Here is a 21,975-nt window from a genome sequence, read left to right on the forward strand (position 1 = left end):
TAATTGATTCATTAGATAACCAATTTTTGCTCTGTCCGTGGGGAATGACCCTGGTGAGGCCTCAAAATGGTACTCCACCTGATTAAGAAAACCCCTGCATTCCTGGATATTGCCATCAAACTGTAGGGATGGCAATAAGGAGATGCTAGGAGTCCTATTAACAGTGGGTGGAGGTACACAGGGTAGAGGTGCTACAGGAGGAGACGCTGCAGATGCGCCGTTCAAGCGAGAAGCGTACTGAAAGCCTGAGCGAATTGATCCATGCGCTGATCATTCTCCTCTAATTTCCTCTCGCAAACAGCTATGTGCTGACACAGTTCTACAGAATCTATGGCCATGTCGTAATGTCAGGATTACTGTTTGATCCAGCACGTAGAACTGTATAGCACGGATGACAAATAAGTAACGTATTACCGGTCCTTAGAATGGCCGGATTTAACGTACAAAGAATAGTCAAAAATACTAGCCGAGGTCAGGGAACACAGAAAGGGACACAGCGATGAGGACTGTGTGGACAGTAAATGTCATTAACCACATTTTGATAAGCAGATGAATATGTGACAGCTACTTCCGAATGTTCGAATAGATGAATTGCCGAAATTTCCGAAGTGTCGAAGCACAGTATTGCCTAAGAACTAATATATATACCCAGTGGAAGAATGAAGAATGTTACACTGTATACAATTTTAAATAAAAAGTATACAAACATAGCCAGGATTCAGCTGTAAGCATTTGCAACAATTACAACAATCAAGTAACACACATTCATAGAAAAGCCAGTCAATGGAATGACAGGAATGAATAAGTAGATAACTCCCTAATTCCCACGGTATCAGGGAGCTATCTACTAAAAGGCTGAAAGACCTAAATTGGTTATTATGGATTTTTTATTTGGCCTTTTTTGGGGCTGAAAGATTTTAGAAGAAAGAAAACATCAAATGGTATTTTTTTTTTTTAAATTACAGGTACTTAGTTAATGGTCCTCCCCTCATTATTTTTAGGGTGTTTAATAGACATGCCCCTACTCGCAGTATAGCGAGTAGGGGCAAAATTTACTAATACTAAGTAATTTTTACTTAGTATTAGTAAATTTGGCTGAGAGACCAAATACTGACATACATATATACATACATACGGACATACATACACACACATACTGACATACATACACACATACATGCAGACATACACACACACACTGACATACATACATACACACATATACATAGACATACAGACATACTGACATACAGACACACACACACACACACACACACAGAAATACATACACATATACATAGCTAATTTTGCTTCCCTCCAGCGCGGCGGGGAGTAAGCTAGGAGGAAGTGAGCATCGGCCTTCACTTCCTCCCAGCAGTACTTTGCGGCTGCAAATTTTTTAAGGGGCCCGGTCATGCTATTGCACGGCCGCCGCGCTGACCAGGCCCCTGAAGATATAGGGCCCATCTAGTGGCCCAGAGTGCTGGGGCCGGGTTCCGGACCCTGGCGGGCCGGATTTGGCCCACGGCCCGTAGTTTGAGGACCCCTGGGCTAGCTGCAATACAGGAAGCAGGAAAAAAAACAAAGGGGGAATGACATGCAATCAGAGGAGGAGCATAAAAACAGATCAAAGGAAAGATCAGTAGAGGTACTTCCATTATTTTTACACTTTTTAGGAAAAAACATTTAGTGACTGTAGGTTTACTGTTGGGAGGGGGAGGATGTGCATTTTTTTAACCTATACAGTTCCTTTAAGAATACTCTCAAATGATCAGTTCCAACACTATTTGTGAAACCTTTGTGAATTTAGAGTTTCATAGAGATATTAGGATTTATAAATGGCACTAGAATAATGGCATAGTAATGGTAAAATTATTATAATGCAGTTGCAGTGAAAATACAGGTTGTAGCCAGTTTCTTTAATTGTTGCTGCCTCTCCTTTCCCATGTTCACATTTATATTCATGTACAGACACGGGAGTCGTATTTTTTTTCCCCTGGACACTTCCCTCCAATTTTCTATCTGCTTCTTCAGATTCCCCCTTAACCTCTCTCCTTCTCCTTCTTTAATTGCTGCAGGGGAGAGATACCTTGTGGCAGAAGGGCCTCCGCTGTGTGTGCAGCTTTGCAGGATTTCTCCTGAATAATATCTATGAGAGCAACTAAGTAGTAAGGATGATCCTGTCCTCTGGGGAAAAAAAAATCTATTTTTCTAAGATGTAAGAAAAATTCTGAAGAGCAAAAATCCTCATTATAGTGAAAGCAACAATTCCAGATAGATTAAAAATTAAAGATAGAATATTTTAAAGTGTGCTGTTAAACAGGGTTGGGTAAATCCAGAATGCCTCACAAAAATAAACACCCAAGTGGGCAGTTTGTTAATCGATTAAGCAAAACATTTTTCCCTAACATGTTCCTCTTATATACACACTTGCCAGTGTTATTACCCCCAATGCCCCCTCCCCTCCGGTCTATAATTATATAGCGGAGATAGCGGTTAAGCAGCTGGACGCTGGTGTTAATTAATGAGCAGGCTGCCCCTCCATAATGTTTGAGCAGAGGCCATTACCACCTAATATTGCCATGAGGAAATGATAGAATGTTTGGGAGAGCAAGGGGTGCTGGGAAGGCTCTCTTTATCACATCATGCAAAGATGGATACTCTGCCATTACGTTCTCTATCACCTCTCCCTCTACTCGACCAATAGCTTCTGTCAGGTTCAGCTGCACTTTGCTGTGAAGAGCCTGCTCAATTCAAATGTCTGCTTTACGATGTACTTCACAAAGTAATGATTACCAAATATTGTACATAGAATCCCATATCGTTTACAGAGTGATATAGTCTAATGATCCATTAGTATCAAATAAAATGGTTGCAAGCTATATTTCTTCCAACAAATAACACCGCAAAGAGTAATTGGCAATTTGCATCAGTGTAAGCAGAGTAATGACCATTGCAACATTGTGTTTTGTAATAACCCAGATTTTCCAGAATTAATAAAGAATTTGACATTTTTTTCATAAAAAAATTGTAACACTGAACATTAGACAGAAGAGAAGAAAAATAACTATGCCTGTGTATGAATATAAATATATGTGTGTGCGTGCCTGTTTATAGATGAATATATGTGTGTTTGCCTGAATGAAAAGGTAAGTGACTGGCAACGTATCTGTGTTTGTGTGGGCTTATGTATAATTATGTCTGTATGTATGTGTAGGCATATGGTTGTATGTGTGTGAGAGAGAGTGTGGATAATTATGGCAATGGTAGAGTGTGTGGTCAGAGAGTGTGGCTAGCCTGATATGAGTTGGATTAAGGAACACTCTAAGTACCATAACCTCTATTATGTATGTTGAGCAATGTATTCGTCTACCGAACAGAGACCACCCTGGGTAGCAACCAGAACCGCAACTTAATTGCTCCTAGATGGCTGCCATTCGTCATACGAACACGTGGCGAGAACAAAGGATGGTGGCCATCTTAAATCTCACGAATGCGGTCAGCGGGACTTACGCATGAATTACCTGGAACGGTTTTCGGCATGGCAATTCCACGAACACCCGGTCCCCATGGAAGTCCCGGCTGACTACTTTCCACTTCACGAATCAAACTGGCATTCGGGAGGTGGAAACTACCGAACAAGGAGAGCAATTCTATATAACCAACTGCAACGTTCATATGGTAGTTTTCGTGTAATTAGGCGTGAACGGAGACCGGCTCTTGCTACTGATTTCATGGAACTGTAAAGCGGATACCACCACATGGCGAGCTGGTCAAACTTCCACACGATGCGACACAGAAACTACCGAACGGAATTTTGTGAGATTTGGATATGTGACTCCCTGTATCCTCAGCTACCCAGGGATGTAAATTATAATTGTATGTGTTATGGAAAGTACTTTTCTGAAAATGTTAAAAATTGTAATGTTTCTGGCCAGCAGATAATTGAGTTTAGTATGTTGCTGAAACTCATTTATCTAGCCTGGCCCAGAGGAGGAGTCTGTTACTGTTTAAATTGAATGCCTGTTGCTTCCAGTAAGTCAGTCTTGTTACAGCATTAAGCTTTGGCTCATGTGTGTATTATTTGGCGATACCAGCGATATTTATTCCTGTGGATTATTGGGAATATTCTTTTATGGGGAAAAAGGGAATATTGGACGGTGATACAAACTACTACCGTCACAAGTATCCCTGGTGCAAATTCAGAAACTGTGCTGTTGGCACTTAAAAAGTAAAACAAAAATTAAAAAAAAAAAGTTAAAAGTGAAAGTGCAATAAAAATTGTGTATATTTACCTTAATAATAACAGACACTTACAATTTTGGTTTAAGAGCTTATAAATGAATAAAAGAGAGAGAAATCCTTGAATGAAACATAGGTATGTATACAGTGTAAAGTAATTGTTATAGCAATGTGATCTTGTATACGACACTCACAGGATTATAAACTACCCAACTAGCTCAGTGTTGCACAGCAAGAGAGTGATTATCCCCACTTCACGACACTACAATGCAGTTTACATTAAGTACCCAAAAAGGAAGCGAGAACAAACCTCCAATATTGCGCAAAGCAAGATATTTACTCCAAAAAGTAAAATAAGTGTGTTGCAATTAAGCGCTTAGAATTCTAAAAGTGAAATAGCAGCTCAAAACACTCAAATGTGGGAATACCCCTATATCCACACGCAGATAAAATACAAATGTGACAAAAGTAATAAAGTGGAGAGCTGAAAAAAAAGTGCAAGTGCAATTCTATTTACCCTTAATAACATGTTGTATCACGGGTATACATTGAATACATAAAAGAAGAAAAAAAATTCTAAAGTGTAGATGGTAATAAACATGGAATTGAAGTAATCAATTATAATATCCACTCACATTGACCAGAGACTCTAACTACTGGCTCTGTAATCAACACCTTTATGGTAGCATACCACCATCCATCGAGTGGGTCTCCAAATATGGGTATGTGGAAAGAAAAGAAAGAACTTCAATGTTGCAGTATATTTTACACTTCAATATATGAACTTTCTTAAAAGGTTTTTAAGCTCACCTTACTCAGAGCCCACAAATCCTGGCTCTGGGATTTAAAACCTGTTACCTAATTCAGGGTTGGCAAAACCTCAAATGGATCTCTTCTGGAGCTGAGAATCACATAAGACTGAAACTTTGCAGAGTAATTTTCCAAAATATGGTTAAAAGAAATTTCTAAAAACAAATGTAATTTAAAGCATAAAAACACTAAATCCTTGTAATCGAATGCCAATACATGCTCGGTTGAGCTTCCCCAGTTGGAGGTGTATGTATCTGATTTTAAATGCTGCTGTCAAATTAAGTATCGGTCACATGATGTTATTGTGACCAATCACTCCTTCTTTCATAACTTCAAATATGAAGTCACCTTTAGGACAAGCCTCCAAGACCCTATTATGCCCATTCTCAGCCCGGTTTATACCTGGAAGTGACGTCTTGCCCTTTGCGACACGTCACTTCCAATTTTTAAGCGAGCCTATTTCTTATACCTCCTATCACACCTCTGCCCGATGCATGTCTCCTCCACATATTTTCACTAATAAACGGACGTCGAGCGGGGTGTGTCCATATCCAAAAGGCCCCATATTGTTTATGGGCAAAAAAAGGCATACAGGAGAAAAACATAAATATATAAAGGGGGTTATTTAATATACACAGAAATGGATTAGTTATTATATATACCCTATAACATATGGAATCAGAGGAAATTACATAATAGAGATTGTATAAGAAGCATTAATACAATTCCATGCAAATCAATAAACTATTTATAAAAAGACAACGTTTAGTGCTTCCAACGTATTTTAAGCCGCATGGGCAGGTTTATGGGTAAATTGCATTTGTAGAGTGGCATGTAATCAAATTATTTATCGTAGCTCTTCGCATCCTGTGTGTCCTTTTCTTACTCTGTGTTTTTACAGGCCAGACGTCCCGCAACCAAAGAAACCTTTTTCATTATTTAGATATGGTTCTTTACTAGAGTGCTTTTCATACTTAGTGTACCCCTAAAAATGTATATTGGTCTATCTGGTAAAATTTTAAGAAGTGCTGGGTCTTGTCTTAAAATTGGCCAATATTTATTTACAATTCATTTTAATTGCAAACTATTTCGGTTATAATTGCAAATAATGGGAAAATCATTTTCTACCTCTGGCACTTGCCGCTTTTAATCTTTATTTTTATTACTATTAAGTGCCTGTTAGTAACTCGTTTCTAAATCCATTATATCATAGCCGATGGCTATGAAATATTTTTTTTTAATTTAGAAGCCTGTCACATCTATTTGAAAAGATTTAAGATAATCCCTTAAATTACGGTGGAGCAAACAAAGCACAAATGCTAGGTTTTGATTTAGTTAAAAGTTGGACAATTGCCAAAAGGTGTTAAAGTCAGCATTGAGAAAAGCGTTAAAAAAATAGCCCAAAATACCAATATACCTGCATGTGTAAAATTAATCATTAAACATTTTTTTTTCTTTTTTAAAAGAGAACAAAGACATTGCAATTGTAGATACACACACTTAATATCTGAATGACATAGAATACATTTCACTTGTATAATCATGTAAAATTATCTGGTAGGGAACCTGTTTAGAATGAATTATAAAGAAAACAAGTTGTGCTACAGTATACATTCCAGAAAATTTATCAAAAGAGCTAAAACCATTATCAGGCAGTGTAAGACTCTTCAAACATATATATTATTTTTTTCATAATTGATCCTTGGAAAAAAACAAGTGAAATCAAAGGACAATTCACTGGTTCAACCTCCCCCCACCCCCCAATTTATTATGTTTATATTTAAATTACACTATCAAAGAAATACCATTTGCCCTTAATAAGTTTGCACACTTTGGATGACCCTGCATCTCTGCCAGAACAATGTATTAGTGCCACTGAAATGATGTGGCAGAGGAGGTATTGTAAGTTAAAGTTGGAGACAATTTTTTAATTGGAAAATAAGAAGAAAGTATGTGCGTCTGTCTTCGGGATAAATTACAGGTATTAAAAAAAAAAATAAACAAGAGAACACGTAACTGTTCTTGTTTGATTCTACTGCTTCTACTGTTTTTTTGAGCTTGATTAATCTAAGATAAGGGAAGAACTCTGTTAGAAATATGTTTGGAGGTTTTTCCACAGACTTGTGGTAGCAATTTAGAGGGACCATTTATCTTCTGAAATGTGCATTATAGTACAAATAGTGCCTTCCCTGTAAGTTATATTATACAGCTTTCCTACCTTACCGTTTTGAACACACAAGCAAAATATAAATTTAAAACTACAAGTAACAAATCCATATTTGTACAATTATTTTTGGTATATAAATTCCTTTTTGGGTTTTACAGTATTTGGACACTTTTAGATTTAAATGGCATAATTGTATTTTCTGTAATTTGTAAGATCTAAATTAGTATTTATTGCAACTAAAGTAATTAACTATGATTACATTTAATTTCCAAAATCCATTATTTAATGTTGACAGCTTTAATTTGTCAGAACATTTTCCCATTATTTTAAAATTAAAAGTAGAGTTAAATAAAAGCAAATTGAGTTTAAGCAGACATTATAATCTTATCAATGGTAATAAACGTAACTCCTTATTTGATTTTGTCAGGTTTTAGGTTAGAAGAAACTGTTAATCATATACTTTTATATAAGTTTCACATTAACCCTATTATATTAATATGAATCTTAATAAAATCGAATCAATAATGACTCATTTGTAACACAATCGCCATTCACAGACTGCATAAAGCAACATATCAATGAACAAAAAAATAGTTATAGTAAACTAGCTAATTTCCTGTTAAGCACACTGCAGGGAATTAGCAATAAGGAAAGAGAATCCTCCACCATTTTGCAATGTGTACATGTAAGAGTGACCATTTCCCACCAAGGGCTATATTCAGTTTCACATTTATTAATAGGCACATTGACCCACAGCACGCCTGTATCATACTTGTATACGGGCCAGTTTAGCATTTATGTAAGCTGAGATTTTTATTTATTGTTTTTTTTTAAATCAGACTTGACATAGGCACCGTCGTTATTCGGCAGGTGTTAGTTTAATTTACCTTCAATAAGACTCGGACACCAGTTATTCTGTTGGAGTATAACGTCCACAGCTTTTATTAAATCTTAAACAAATTAACATATTTAGGGTAATTGTCATTTCTGACATTTCGTTACTATCCCCCCGTACAATACCCCTGACAATGACCCTAGCACTTAAACAATAAATAACATTTCAATAACATTTAACTTATAACACACGGCCTACCAAAGAGGCCCCAACCAAACGTTACTGTAGGGGTGTACCCAGACACCCCTACCCCCTAGGTTCGTAGCCACCGAAGAGCTTGAACCTACCAACACTCTTATCCATCTGGCCTACTCCAGCCTAGGCCTTGGCCTATCCACTTCCAATTCCAGCCAACTTCCGACTTTACCATGCCCTGTTCCGCCATAGCACATGCCTTGACCCCTTAAGGACATGTGCGACCCCCACCACACAAAAACAGGGCCCTATCAATACCCTCTTGAAAGCCTAGATTAAGTAAATCGCTCCCCACATCAGACAAATGGACACCATCCCTCCTGAAGTAACCAGGCAACATGCCCTCTAACTCCCTGTGCCGAACCACTACTCCTCCCAGACGCCGAATAAACACTGACATGGCCCTATTAACCTTGCCCCTGCAGCGTGCCACTGCAGCCGGGTCCCTAGCGTGCCTCCAAGCAAAACGGGGAACCATCTCAGACCACACCACCACCACGCCAGGGACCAGCTCCAATAGCCGATCCATGTCCCTCTTCATTCGCCTCACTAGCTCCCTCTGAGGAACAAGCCCTAGATCATTCTCCCCACCATGTATCACTACCACGTCTGGCTTCGCCCCTCCGTACAATTTCCTGAACAATACACTGCTTAAACCCTGCCAACCAAACCCCCTAAAACCAAACCATGAGATCGCCACCCGCTCCCGAGGAAAGCCCAGCTGTGTTCCGCTTCTTCTAGCTGCAGCTCTCTTCTGTGCCCAATACACAAACGAATGGCCGATCAACCACACCTTCCAACCTGCAACGAAACAAATGTTAGCGCCCTGGCCTCCACCACACAGTCCCATTATCATTTCCCCAACCCCCCTTTCTTTTTTTTTTTTGTTTCGTTTACACCAACCTGTCGGGCCTCACATACGATCGGAAGCGCAAGGATTCCCATCTACCTATCCTTTTGATCCTCTCGTCCCCCAAACCCAACCTCGCCGCCTCCGTTGCGGCCCCAGTACGGAATGAATGTGTACCAAACTGCATAGGCTCCAGGCCCATTCTCAGCAGTCCCATCCGGAAGACCCTGGTAAACTGAAAACGTGGCAATGCCATCCCATCAGCGTGTACGAAAAAACAGCCCTTACCCTCAGGTCGGAGCGCAAGGTAACCCGCTCCTCGCAGCACTGGGCAAACCTCGGACCCCGGCAGCTCATACAATACTACCGTGCAGCCTTTACCAAAAACATCCGTTTTTGACCGGCTCAGCTTGATACTCAAACTGTCAGCATTGATCACCACATCCTCTTGTTGCAGCCCCCCAACCCCTGCCTTGTTCCCGCTTACCAGCTCGCCTACCCGAAAAGCCCCAAAAAAGGCCCAGACAAATGCTCCTGCCAACAACGCTACCTCATAAGGCGAGCGGCATATCGAGGGCAGCAACTTCACCAACCCCTGAAGTACCTCAAAGGACACTGGTCACCTCGCATCGACTGTTTTCTTCCCTCTCCGGAAGCCCTTAATTGCCTGCCGAACCAAAAAAATGTTTAGTAACATCTTCCCACCCATTAAACTTGAATAGAAACGCCAAGGCAGACATGTGTCTGTCGACCATGGCCGGTGAGGCCTGCTTAACAAACAACTGGCAAAGTATCCATAACAAAACATCCAGCCTCCGATCCCCAGAAAGCTCTCCCACACCCCTAAGTCCTCCTTCATGTCGGCTGACACCCTAACATAGTGAGACGGCCGCCGAACCTCACTTGTTGCCTGAGCTAACCGCTTGCAGAAGACCCTACCCATGGGAATAACCCGGCATGCAAAGTTGAGACTCCCTAAAAGTGATTGCAAGCCCCGCAACGTAACCGTCCTTGCCCCTTTGACCGTGACTACCAAGTGCCGCAAATTCTGTAGCTTATCGACTGGCAGCCTGCATTCCCCGGCACACGAGTCAATTTCTAGACCCAAAAAACAAATGCACGTGGTGGGTCCCACCGTCTTATCTGCAGCTAAAGGCACCCCAAACGAATGCGCCACCCACTGCAGAGTCCCCAACAGCTGACCGCACCTTTCCGAATCCCGAGGGCCGACGCATAAAAAATTGTCCAGATAGTGTACTACCGAGCCTCCCGCCGACTCTTTGCGCACCACCCATTCCAAAAACGTGCTGAACTTTTCGAAATAGGCACAGGATACCGAGCAGCCCATGGGCAAACACAAATCCACAAAAAACCCGCCCTCGAAATAACATCCCAATAGGTGATGACAGTCCGGGTGTATGGGGAGCAGCCGAAATGCTGCTTCCACGTCCACCTTCGCCATTAACGCCCCTCGCCCTGCCCTCCGAACCAGCTCGACGGCTTTGTCGAATGATGTATAGGAGACAGAGCACAGGTCCGCGTCAATGTCATCATTTACCGAAGCCCCTTTTGGGTGCGACAAATAATGAATCATACGGAATTTACCCGACTCTTTCTTGGGAACCACTCCCAAAGGGGATATCCGTAGATCCGCCAGTGGCGGGGCCGAGAACGGTCCCGCCATCCTCCCCAAGTGAACTTCCTTAAACAACTTTTCCCCCACAACCCCCGGGTGTTCCTGTACCGATTTAAGATTCGCGCTTACCCCACTCGGACCCTTGGCTTTGAAGGGAATCTTGAAACCCTCTGTGAAACCCTTCCATAAAAACTCCGCGTCGTGCTGGTTATCGTATTGCCTTAGCCATGGCAACATCGCGCCGACCTTCCCCGGGGACCGCCCCAGCGGGAGTTGCTGCGGCAGCCGCCCCTGTCGTTCCTCCTTCCCTTTCTTGAAGCATCTATTGACCCCGTGGCTCCCGCCGCAACCCGAACATTCGTGCCTAAACCTACACGAAGCTCCCCATTTACACTGGCCTTCGTTGTATGCCCAGCAAAACCCCTTTTTTAGACCCGCCGACACTGCGCTCCCAGTGGCCGCGCCGGCTGTCCCTGGAAAGGGCGCGGTTTTCTGCGCCATCATCAGCCGCATCCATAGCGGCAAGTCCATTTGGTCCCACCGCATGGATGCATTCGCTGCCAGACGTTGCCGAAATTGCTCGTCATACTTCCACCACGCCAGCCCCCCGTAAGTCCGGTACGCATCTCCTATCCCGTCGAGATAGCAAAATAGCTGAGAGCAGCAATCCGGTCGCTTTTCACCTATAACGCTCGCCAGGATACAAAATGCCCTAAGCCAGTTCCCAAAATCTTTTGGGATTTTACGATACTTACGCCTCTTTTCCTCTTCTTCTTTCTTGGCATCTTTTTTGTCCTCCTCTGTGAGGTCCAAGAACTCCTCCAGGGGAAGAAGGGAAAAGATTTCTACAAACTCACCTTTCCATATCTTCTCCTTCACATCTACCTTCAAGTGACAACCCAGGGGCCCCGCGAAGGACACGTGCACGTTTTGCTGTGCTGCCTCCGAGATGTCACCGCACCCTACTGCCTGCTCTGTCACCCCTTCGGGTGCCTCTACAGGCGGCGACGCGTCTCTTGCGTCACCACCACCAGCCCCCCCCGCGATCGATCCCATACCTGTAGCTACCTTACCTTGGTCCCCTTCTGCGACTTACACTCTACCAAACTTCAGCGACTCCCTACCTTCTTCCCATGTGTCCAATAAGGATTTTAAACGGCCTATGAGTGTTCCCGGATGTAATGCAGAGTTGGACTCACCGTTGCTGCCCCCGGCCGCTTCAGGCTGCGGGGATACCGTCCTTCCTCCAGCCATGTCAGGCCCTGGAGCGTCCATTAACCGCCGACTCCTGATCGCCTGGTCCCGCCGTGGAACCGCAGGGGTATGACTCCGCGACCTGTAAGGAGAAGACAACCTGGGCAGTCTGTTTGGTCGGTCCCCTGCCCGCCCATCCTCCCTACGCTCTTCTCTGCTTTCCCAATCCCGGCTCCTCCTCGCTGCCCGACTATCCCTGCTGTCAGACCTCCGCCGCCGTTCCTGGTGACTCCTGTCAGATGAACCTGACGCACTACGCCGATTACTCCTCCTCCAGTTCCTGGAAACTGACCTCCGCTGCCTGACTCCGCAACTGTACCTGGAGTCGCTGCGCCTGTCCCGTGACGGGCTCCTATCACCACTCCTCTGACCCCTTTCCCTGCACCTGCCTCTGCTGTGCCTGGCGCTAACGCTGCGCCGCTCTTCACTTATTCCCCTCCAAACGCCTGTACCGCTGAGCGTACCCCCCTGGGAGCTGCCTGTCGGGCCCTCCCGCTCCTCCATGCCTTGCCTGCTGCCGCCAGCCCCCTCGGTCCTCTGCACCTCCCTGCCTGGCTGGCCGTTAGACGTCATCTCCCGCCCTGCGCTGACTTCAGCCGACTGACCACTACTAGACTCCCTGGCTGTCGCCGCGCTCCTCAGACTGTGGCTGACCCTGCTGCGCCCCCTCTCTCCACCCTCAGTCACGCTCCCCGACCTGGCCATTGGAATGGCCGCCCTCTGTGTACTGCCGTCCAGATCCCCCTTAGCTTGTAGTGGGACCGCTGTATAGGAGCCAGCAGCATAACTCTCCCCCTGGCTCCCCGAACCCCCCCTGGTGGCTGACTCACCGCATCCGGATACTCCGGTCTCCGCGGGGCGCCATCTTACCGCGTGGTCCCTTAATTGCGGCCTTCCTCGCCCGGCTGGCCGCCTTGCTCACCGGCGCCGGCCGCACTGCCATCCCGCCGCCGGAACTTGTTGCCGCCGCCCTGTCATCGACCGATGGGCTCCTCCTCCGACGAGTTGCGGGTGCCAAACCCGGGCTCAGGCGCTGAGGCGGCCTTGTCCTCCGCGCAGGCCTCCGCTCCGGCTCCTGGGATGTTGCAGCAGCGCCGAGCTGCTGATGTAACCACGCCATGCCTCTGTCTCTCACGGCCGCCCGGACTCCCTCCAGGATCTCTTCCAGCGACGCCATACCTGCAGAAACGAGAAAAAAGAAGAATCCCCCAGACCTGACAAAGAACAGGTGAGTGAAATTCTGTTAAAATGGCTCCTCTCTAAGATGGCCGCTATTTAACTTGCACCTAGACCACCCCCACGCTGCATTACCCTAAGCCCACCCCTAAATCTTTTCCCTGCCCACTCTCTGGCCCTGTCATGGCCCACTCCCCCTCTGCGCTGTTCCATGGGCTTCAAATCATAAAGGCCATTTTTACTCCATCAATATTACCTGCCAACAATGGGCCGTGTTAAAGGGGGACTGCCACAATTCTTAACATTCTATTTGTGACTGGTGACAGCTAATGTTAATTTTAGGTTAAAAAAAAAAAAAAAAAAAAAAGAGCCTGGCTGAGAAAACCTCTGAGTTTTTCTCAGCTTTTCTGCCTTTGTTTTGGTTTGATAATGTTTTCTGAATTTGGCTGGTATTATATCTTAGTTTTCATGATTCAAATCCAAAAATGTCTTAAGTGTCTTCTGCTGGTAATGCCTCAAAGTTAAAAATTGCTGACACCTTAAAACCAAACTTTCATCATCTACATTAATCATGCTAGATATGCTGACATCATGGGGTTAAAACCATAATTATCCTGAGTTACATCACAGTAATGATAAAAAGTGACATGTAAAATAGAAAACGCTTTTGGCTGTTAATGGAACCTCGGTCCGTGCAATAAAGGTAAACATGGATCCTCACTATGTGGTATTTATTAAAGGGACACTATAGTCACCTGAGCAACTTTAGCTTAAAGGGACACTATAGTCACCTGAACAACTTTAGCTTAAAGAAGTAGTTTGGTGTATAGAACATGCCCCTGCAGCCTCACTGCTCAATCCTTTGCCATTTAGGAGTTAAATCCCTTTGTTTATGAACGCTAGTCACACCTCCCTGCATGTGACTTGCACAGCCTTCCATAAACACTTCCTGTAAAGAGAGCCCTATTTAGGCTTTCTTTATTGCAAGTTCTGTTTAATTAAGATTTTCTTATCCCCTGCTTTGTTAATAGCTTGCTAGACCCTGCAAGAGCCTCCTGTATGTGATTAAAGTTCAATTTAGAGATTGAGATACAATTATTTAAGGTAAACTAGAAAAGGTACAATTTCTGGGGAAATTGTGTGAAGTGTTCTTGCCTCCACCATTAGTCTACAACTGGAGTGGGCGGAGTAACTGTTATCATTTATATAGCACATTTAATTGCAATGTTGTTGCACAGTTACATTAAACCATACAGTTATAAAAACATTAGCAGGTGTAAAAGGCTGTGTCTATGACATCACTTGCTGCTGCAGCCTTGCACAGGTCAGAGTATTTTTGCGGTTGCCATCTTCAAACGGTCGTATCTTAAAAACTATAAATCCTACAGTGAAGAGCTTAATACTGTGAGAATCACAAGACCCAGGCCTACATTTTGATGTATAGTATGTCTCTGAGATATTAACAAGGAAGGCACAGTCGCAGTTTAGAAATTGCCCTTCAAATGTGAGCTTTGCAGAGTGGCGTTTCAATGAATGTCAATGGACTGTGTGAGTTGCAAACAAATGGTCATATTGCGAAAACAATCAGGACTATGGCTTAGCCGTGGACATTTTTAGTGGCAGCAGGGATAGCTGAACGTTTTGATATAAGATTTGTGTAGGTGGGCTTGAAAATGAGGGAGTAGTGGCAGTTTAGAAATCATGTCCTGATTTTTCAGCTTTTGCCAGCTCCCACTCTAGCTTTGCCATTCATTCCTATGGGACAAATTTCGCCACAAGAATGACGATATTCCGAGAACCATTCAGCGAAACGTTCCACAAAGTAATAGCAACGCGATTGGGAACAATCTGCACGTTTTGGTAAATTTTTGTATATGTAGTGTAAAAACTGTGGGAGGAGTTAGGGTGGCAAATTTGGCTATAATAATAATAATAATAATAATAATAATAACTAGAAAAGCTACAATTTCTGGGGAAATTGTGTGAAGTGTTCTTGCCTCCATCAGTAGTCTACAACTAGAGTGGGCGGAGTAACTGTTAGTATTTATTTATATAGCACATTTAATTGCAATGTTGTTGCCCAAAGTGCTTCACAGTTACATTAAAACATAGTTATAAAAAATTAGCAGGTGTAAAAGGCTTTGTCTATGACATCACTTGCTGCTGCAGCCTTGCACAGGTCAGAGTATTTTGGCGGTTGCCATCTTCAAACGGTCGTATTTTAAAAACTATGAATCCTACAGTGAAGAGCTTTATATTGTGAGAATCACAAGATCCAGACCTACATTTTGATGTATAGTATGTCTCTGAGATATTAACAATGAAGGCACAGTCGCAGTTTAGAAATTGCCCTTCAAATGTGAGCTTTGCAGAGTGGAGTTTCAATGAATGTCAATGGAAGGCGTGAGTTGCAAACAAATGGTCATATTGTGAAAACTATCAGGACTATGGCTTAGCCGTGGACATTTCTAGTGGCAGCAGGGATAGCTGAACGTTTTGATATAAGATTTGTGTAGGTGGGCCTGAAAATGAGGGAGTGGTGGCAGTTTAGAAATCATGTCCTGATTTTTCAGCTTTTGCCAGCTCCCACTCTAGCTTTGCCATTCATTCCTATGGGACAAATTTCGCCACAAGAACGACGATATTCCGTCAACCATTCGGCGAAACGTTCCACAAAGTAATAGCAATCCGATCGGGAACAATCTGCACGTTTTGGTATATTTTTGTCTATGTAGTTTAAAAACTGTGGGAGGAGTTAGGGTGGCAAATTTGGCTATAATAAGAATAATAATAATAACTAGAAAAGCTACAATTTCTGGGGAAATTGTGTGAAGTGTTCTTGCCTCCACCAGTAGTCTACAACTGTTATTATTTATTTATATAGCACATTTAATTGCAACGTTGTTGCCCAAAGTGCTTCACAGTTACATTAAAACATACAGTTATAAAAAATTAGCAGGTGTAAAAGGCTTTGTCTATGACATCACTTGCTGCTGCAGCCTTGCACAGGTCAGAGTATTTTGGCGGTTGCTATCTTCAAACGGTCGTATTTTAAAAACTATAATTCCTACAGTGAAGAGCTTTATATTGTGAGAATCACAAGACCCATACCTACATTTTGATGTATATTATGTCTCTGCAATATTAAAAATGAAGGCACAGTCGCAGTTTAGAAATTGCCCTTCAAATGTGAGCTTTGCAGAGTGGAGTTTCAATGAATGTCAATGGGTGGCGCGAGTTGCAAACAAATGGTCATATTGTAAAAACTATCAGGACTATGGCTTAGCCGTGGATATTTTTAGTGGCAGCAGGGATAGCTGAACGTTTTGATATAAGATTTGTGTAGGTGGGCTTGAAAATGAGGGAGTGGTGGCAGTTTAGAAATCATGTCCTGATTTTTCAGCTTTTGCCAGCTCCCACTCTAGCTTTGCCATTCATTCCTATGGGACAAATTTCGCCACAAGAACGACGATATTCCGAGAACCATTCGCCGAAACGTTCCACAAAGTAATAGCAATCCGATCGGGAACAATCTGCACGTTTTGGTATATTTTTGTCTATGTAGTGTAAAAACTGTGGGAGGAGTTAGGGTGGCAAATTTGGCTATAATAATAATAATAATAATAACTAGAAAAGCTACAATTTCTGGGGAAATTGTGTGAAGTGTTCTTGCCTCCATCAGTAGTCTACAACTAGAGTGGGCGGAGTAACTGTTAGTATTTATTTATATAGCACATTTAATTGCAATGTTGTTGCCCAAAGTGCTTCAGAGTTACATTAAAACATACAGTTATAAAAAATTAGCAGGTGTAAAAGGCTTTGTCTATGACATCACTTGCTGCTGCAGCCTTGCACAGGTCAGAGTATTTTGGCGGTTGCCATCTTCAAACAGTCGTATTTTAAAAACTATAAATCCTACAGTGAAGAGCTTTATATTGTGAGAATCACAAGACCCAGACCTACATTTTGATGTATAGTATGTCTCTGAGATATTAACAATGAAGGCACAGTCGCAGTTTAGAAATTGCCCTTCAAATGTGAGCTTTGCAGAGTGGAGTTTCAATGAATGTCAATGGAAGGCGTGAGTTGCAAACAAATGGTCATATTGTGAAAACTATCAGGACTGTGGCTTAGCCGTGGACATTTCTAGTGGCAGCAGGGATAGCTGAACGTTTTGATATAAGATTTGTGTAGGTGGGCCTGAAAATGAGGGAGTGGTGGCAGTTTAGAAATCATGTCCTGATTTTTCAGCTTTTGCCAGCTCCCACTCTAGCTTTGCCATTCATTCCTATGGGACAAATTTCGCCAGAAGAACGACGATATTCCGAGAACCATTCGGTGAAACGTTCCACAAAGTAATAGCAATCCGATCGGGAACAATCTGCACGTTTTGGTATATTTTTGTCTATGTAGTGTAAAAACTGTGGGAGGAGTTAGGGTGGCAAATTTGGCTATAATAAGAATAATAAGAATAATAATAATAATATATATGTGAGATAACATTAAGTGGTCTTGCTATGCAAGAACACTTAATAATATATATGTGAGATAACATTAAGTGGTCTTGCTATGCAAGAACACTTAATAATATATATGTGAGATAACATTAAGTGGTCTTGCTATGCAAGAACACTTAATAATATATATGTGAGATAACATTAAGTGGTCTTGCTATGCAAGAACACTTAACTAGAAAAGCTACAATATCTGGGGAAATTGTGTGAAGTGTTCTTGCCTCCACCAGTAGTCTACAACTGGAGTGGGCGGAGTAACTGTTATTATTTATTTATATAGCACATTTAATTGCAAGGTTGTTGCCCAAAGTGCTTCACAGTTACATTAAACCATACAGTTATAAAAACATTAGCAGGTGTAAAAGGCTTTGTCTATGACATCACTTGCTGCTGCAGCCTGGCACAGGTCAGAGTATTTTTGCGGTTGCCATCTTCAAACGGTCATATTTTTAAAACTATAAATCCTAAAGTGAAGAGCTTTATATTGTGAGAATCACAAGACCCAGACCTACATTTTGATTTATAGTATGTCTCTGAGATATTAACAATGAAGGCACAGTCGCAGTTTAGAAATTGCCCTTCAAATGTGAGCTTTGCAGAGTGGAGTTTCAATGAATGTCAATGGACTGCGTGAGTTGCAAACAAATGGTCATATTGTGAAAACTATAAGGACTATGGCTTAGCTGTGGACATTTTTAGTGGCAGCAGGGATAGCTGAACGTTTTGATATAAGATTTATGTAGGTGGGCCTGAAAATGAGGGAGTGGTGGCAGTTTAGAAATCATGTCCTGATTTTTCAGCTTTTGCCAGCTCCCACTCTAGCTTTGCCATTCATTCCTATGGGACAAATTTCGCCACAAGAACGACGATATTCCGAGAACCATTCGCCGAAACGTTCCGCAAAGTAATAGCAATCCGATCGGGAACAATCTGCACGTTTTGGTATATTTTTGTCTATATAGTGTAAAAACTGTGGGAGGAGTTAGGGTGGCAAATTTGGCTATAATAAGAATAAGAATAATAACTAGAAAAGCTACAATTTCTGGGGAAATTGTGAAGTGTTCTTGCCTCCACCAGTAGTATACAACTGGAGTGGGCGGAGTAACTGTTATTTATTTATATAGCACATTTAGTTGCAACGTTGTTGCACAGTTACATTAAAACATACAGTTATAAAAACATTAGCAGGTGCAAATGGCCCTGTCTATGACATCACTTGCTGCTGCAGCCTTGCACAGGTCAGATTATTTTTGCGGTTGCCATCTTCAAACGGTCGTATTTTAAAAACTATAAATCCTACAGTGAAGAGCTTTATATTGTGAGAATCACAAGACCCAGACCTACATTTTGATGTATAGTATGTCTCTGAGATATTAACAAGGAAGGCACAGTCGCAGTTTAGAAATTGCCCTTCAAATGTGAGCTTTGCAGAGTGGCGTTTCAATGAATGTCAATGGACTGCGTGAGTTGCAAACAAATGGTCATATTGCGAAAACAATCAGGACTATGGCTTAGCCGTGGACATTTTTAGTGGCAGCAGGGATAGCTGAACGTTTTGATATAAGATTTGTGTAGGTGGGCTTGAAAATGGGGGAGTAGTGGCAGTTTAGAAATCATGTCCTGATTTTTCAGCTTTTGCCAGCTCCCACTCTAGCTTTGCCATTCATTCCTATGGGACAAATTTCGCCACAAGAACGACGATATTCCGAGAACCATTAAGCGAAATGTTCCACAAAGTAATAGCAACGCGATCGGGAACAATCTGCACGTTTTGGTAAATTTTTGTCTATGTAGTGTAAAAACTGTGGGAGGAGTTAGGGTGGCAAATTTGGCTATAATAAGAATAATAATAATAATATATATGTGAGATAACATTAAGTGGTCTTGCTATGCAAGCACACTTAATAACTAGAAAAGCTACAATTTCTGGGGAAATTGTGTGAAGTGTTCTTGCCTCCATCAGTAGTCTACAACTAGAGTGGGCGGAGTAACTGTTAGTATTTATTTATATAGCACATTTAATTGCAATGTTGTTGCCCAAAGTGCTTCACAGTTACATTAAAACATACAGTTATAAAAACATTAGCAGGTGTAAAAGGCTTTGTCTATGACATCACTTGCTGCTGCAGCCTTGCACAGGTCAGAGTATTTTGGCGGTTGCCATCTTCAAACGGTCGTATTTTAAAAACTATAAATCCTACAGTGAAGAGCTTTATATTGTGAGAATCACAAGACCCAGACCTACATTTTGATGTATAGTATGTCTCTGATATATTAACAATGAAGGCACAGTCGCAGTTTAGAAATTGCCCTTCAAATGTGAGCTTTGCAGAGTGGAGTTTCAATGAATGTCAATGGAAGGCGTGAGTTGCAAACAAATGGTCATATTGTGAAAACTATCAGGACTATGGCTTAGCCGTGGACATTTCTAGTGGCAGCAGGGATAGCTGAACGTTTTGATATAAGATTTGTGTAGGTGGGCCTGAAAATGAGGGAGTGGTGGCAGTTTAGAAATCATGTCCTGATTTTTCAGCTTTTGCCAGCTCCCACTCTAGCTTTGCCATTCATTCCTATGGGACAAATTTCGCCACAAGAACGACGATATTCCGTGAACCATTCGGCGAAACGTTCCACAAAGTAATAGCAATCCGATCGGGAACAATCTGCACGTTTTGGTATATTTTTGTCTATGTAGTGTAAAAACTGTGGGAGGAGTTAGGGTGGCAAATTTGGCTATAATAAGAATAATAAGAATAATAATAATAATATATATGTGAGATAACATTAAGTGGTCTTGCTATGCAAGAACACTTAATAAGAATAATATATATGTGAGATAACATTAAGTGGTCTTGCTATGCAAGAACACTTAATAATATATATGTGAGATAACATTAAGTGGTCTTGCTATGCAAGAACACTTAATACTAGAAAAGCTACAATTTCTGGGGAAATTGTGTGAAGTGTTCTTGCCTCCATCAGTAGTCTACAACTAGAGTGGGCGGAGTAACTGTTAGTATTTATTTATATAGCACATTTAATTGCAATGTTGTTGCCCAAAGTGCTTCACAGTTACATTAAAACATACAGTTATAAAAAATTAGCAGGTGTAAAAGGCTTTGTCTATGACATCACTTGCTGCTGCAGCCTTGCACAGGTCAGAGTATTTTTGCGGTTGCCATCTTCAAACGGTCGTATTTTAAAAACTATAAATCCTACAGTGAAGAGCTTTATATTGTGAGAATCACAAGACCCAGACCTACAATTTGATGTATAGTATGTCTCTGAGATATTAACAATGAAGGCACAGTCGCAGTTTAGAAATTGCCCTTCAAATGTGAGCTTTGCAGAGTGGAGTTTCAATGAATGTCAATGGAAGGCGTGAGTTGCAAACAAATAGTCATATTGTGAAAACTATCAGGACTATGGCTTAGCCGTGGACATTTCTAGTGGCAGCAGGGATAGCTGAACGTTTTGATATAAGATTTGTGTAGGTGGGCCTGAAAATGAGGGAGTGGTGGCAGATTAGAAATCATGTCCTGATTTTTCAGCTTTTGCCAGCTCCCACTCTAGCTTTGCCATTCATTCCTATGGGACAAATTTCGCCACAAGAACGACGATATTCCGTGAACCATTCGGCGAAACGTTCCACAAAGTAATAGCAATCCGATCGGGAACAATCTGCACGTTTTGGTATATTTTTGTCTATGTAGTGTAAAAACTGTGGGAGGAGTTAGGGTGGCAAATTTGGCTATAATAAGAATAATAATAATAATATATATGTGAGATAACATTAAGTGGTCTTGCTATGCAAGAACACTTAACTAGAAAAGCTACAATTTCTGGGGAAATTGTGTGAAGTGTTCTTGCCTCCACCAGTAGTCTACAACTGTTATTATTTATTTATATAGCACATTTAATTGCAACGTTGTTGCCCAAAGTGCTTCACAGTTACATTAAAACATACATTTATAAAAACATTAGCAGTTGCAAAAGGCCCTGTCTATGACACCACTTGCTGCTGCAGCCTGGCACAGGTCAGAGTATTTTGGCGGTTGCCATATTCAAATGGTCGTATTTTAAAAACTATAAATCCTACAGTGAAGAGCTTTATATTGTGAGAATCACAAGACCCAGACCTACATTTTGATGTATATTATGTCTCTGAGATATTAACAATGAAGGCACAGTCACAGTTTAGAAATTGCCCTTCAAATGTGAGCTTTGCAGAGTGGA

Source organism: Pelobates fuscus, chromosome 3, assembly GCF_036172605.1.
Source record: "Pelobates fuscus isolate aPelFus1 chromosome 3, aPelFus1.pri, whole genome shotgun sequence".
NCBI lineage: Eukaryota > Metazoa > Chordata > Amphibia > Anura > Pelobatidae > Pelobates > Pelobates fuscus.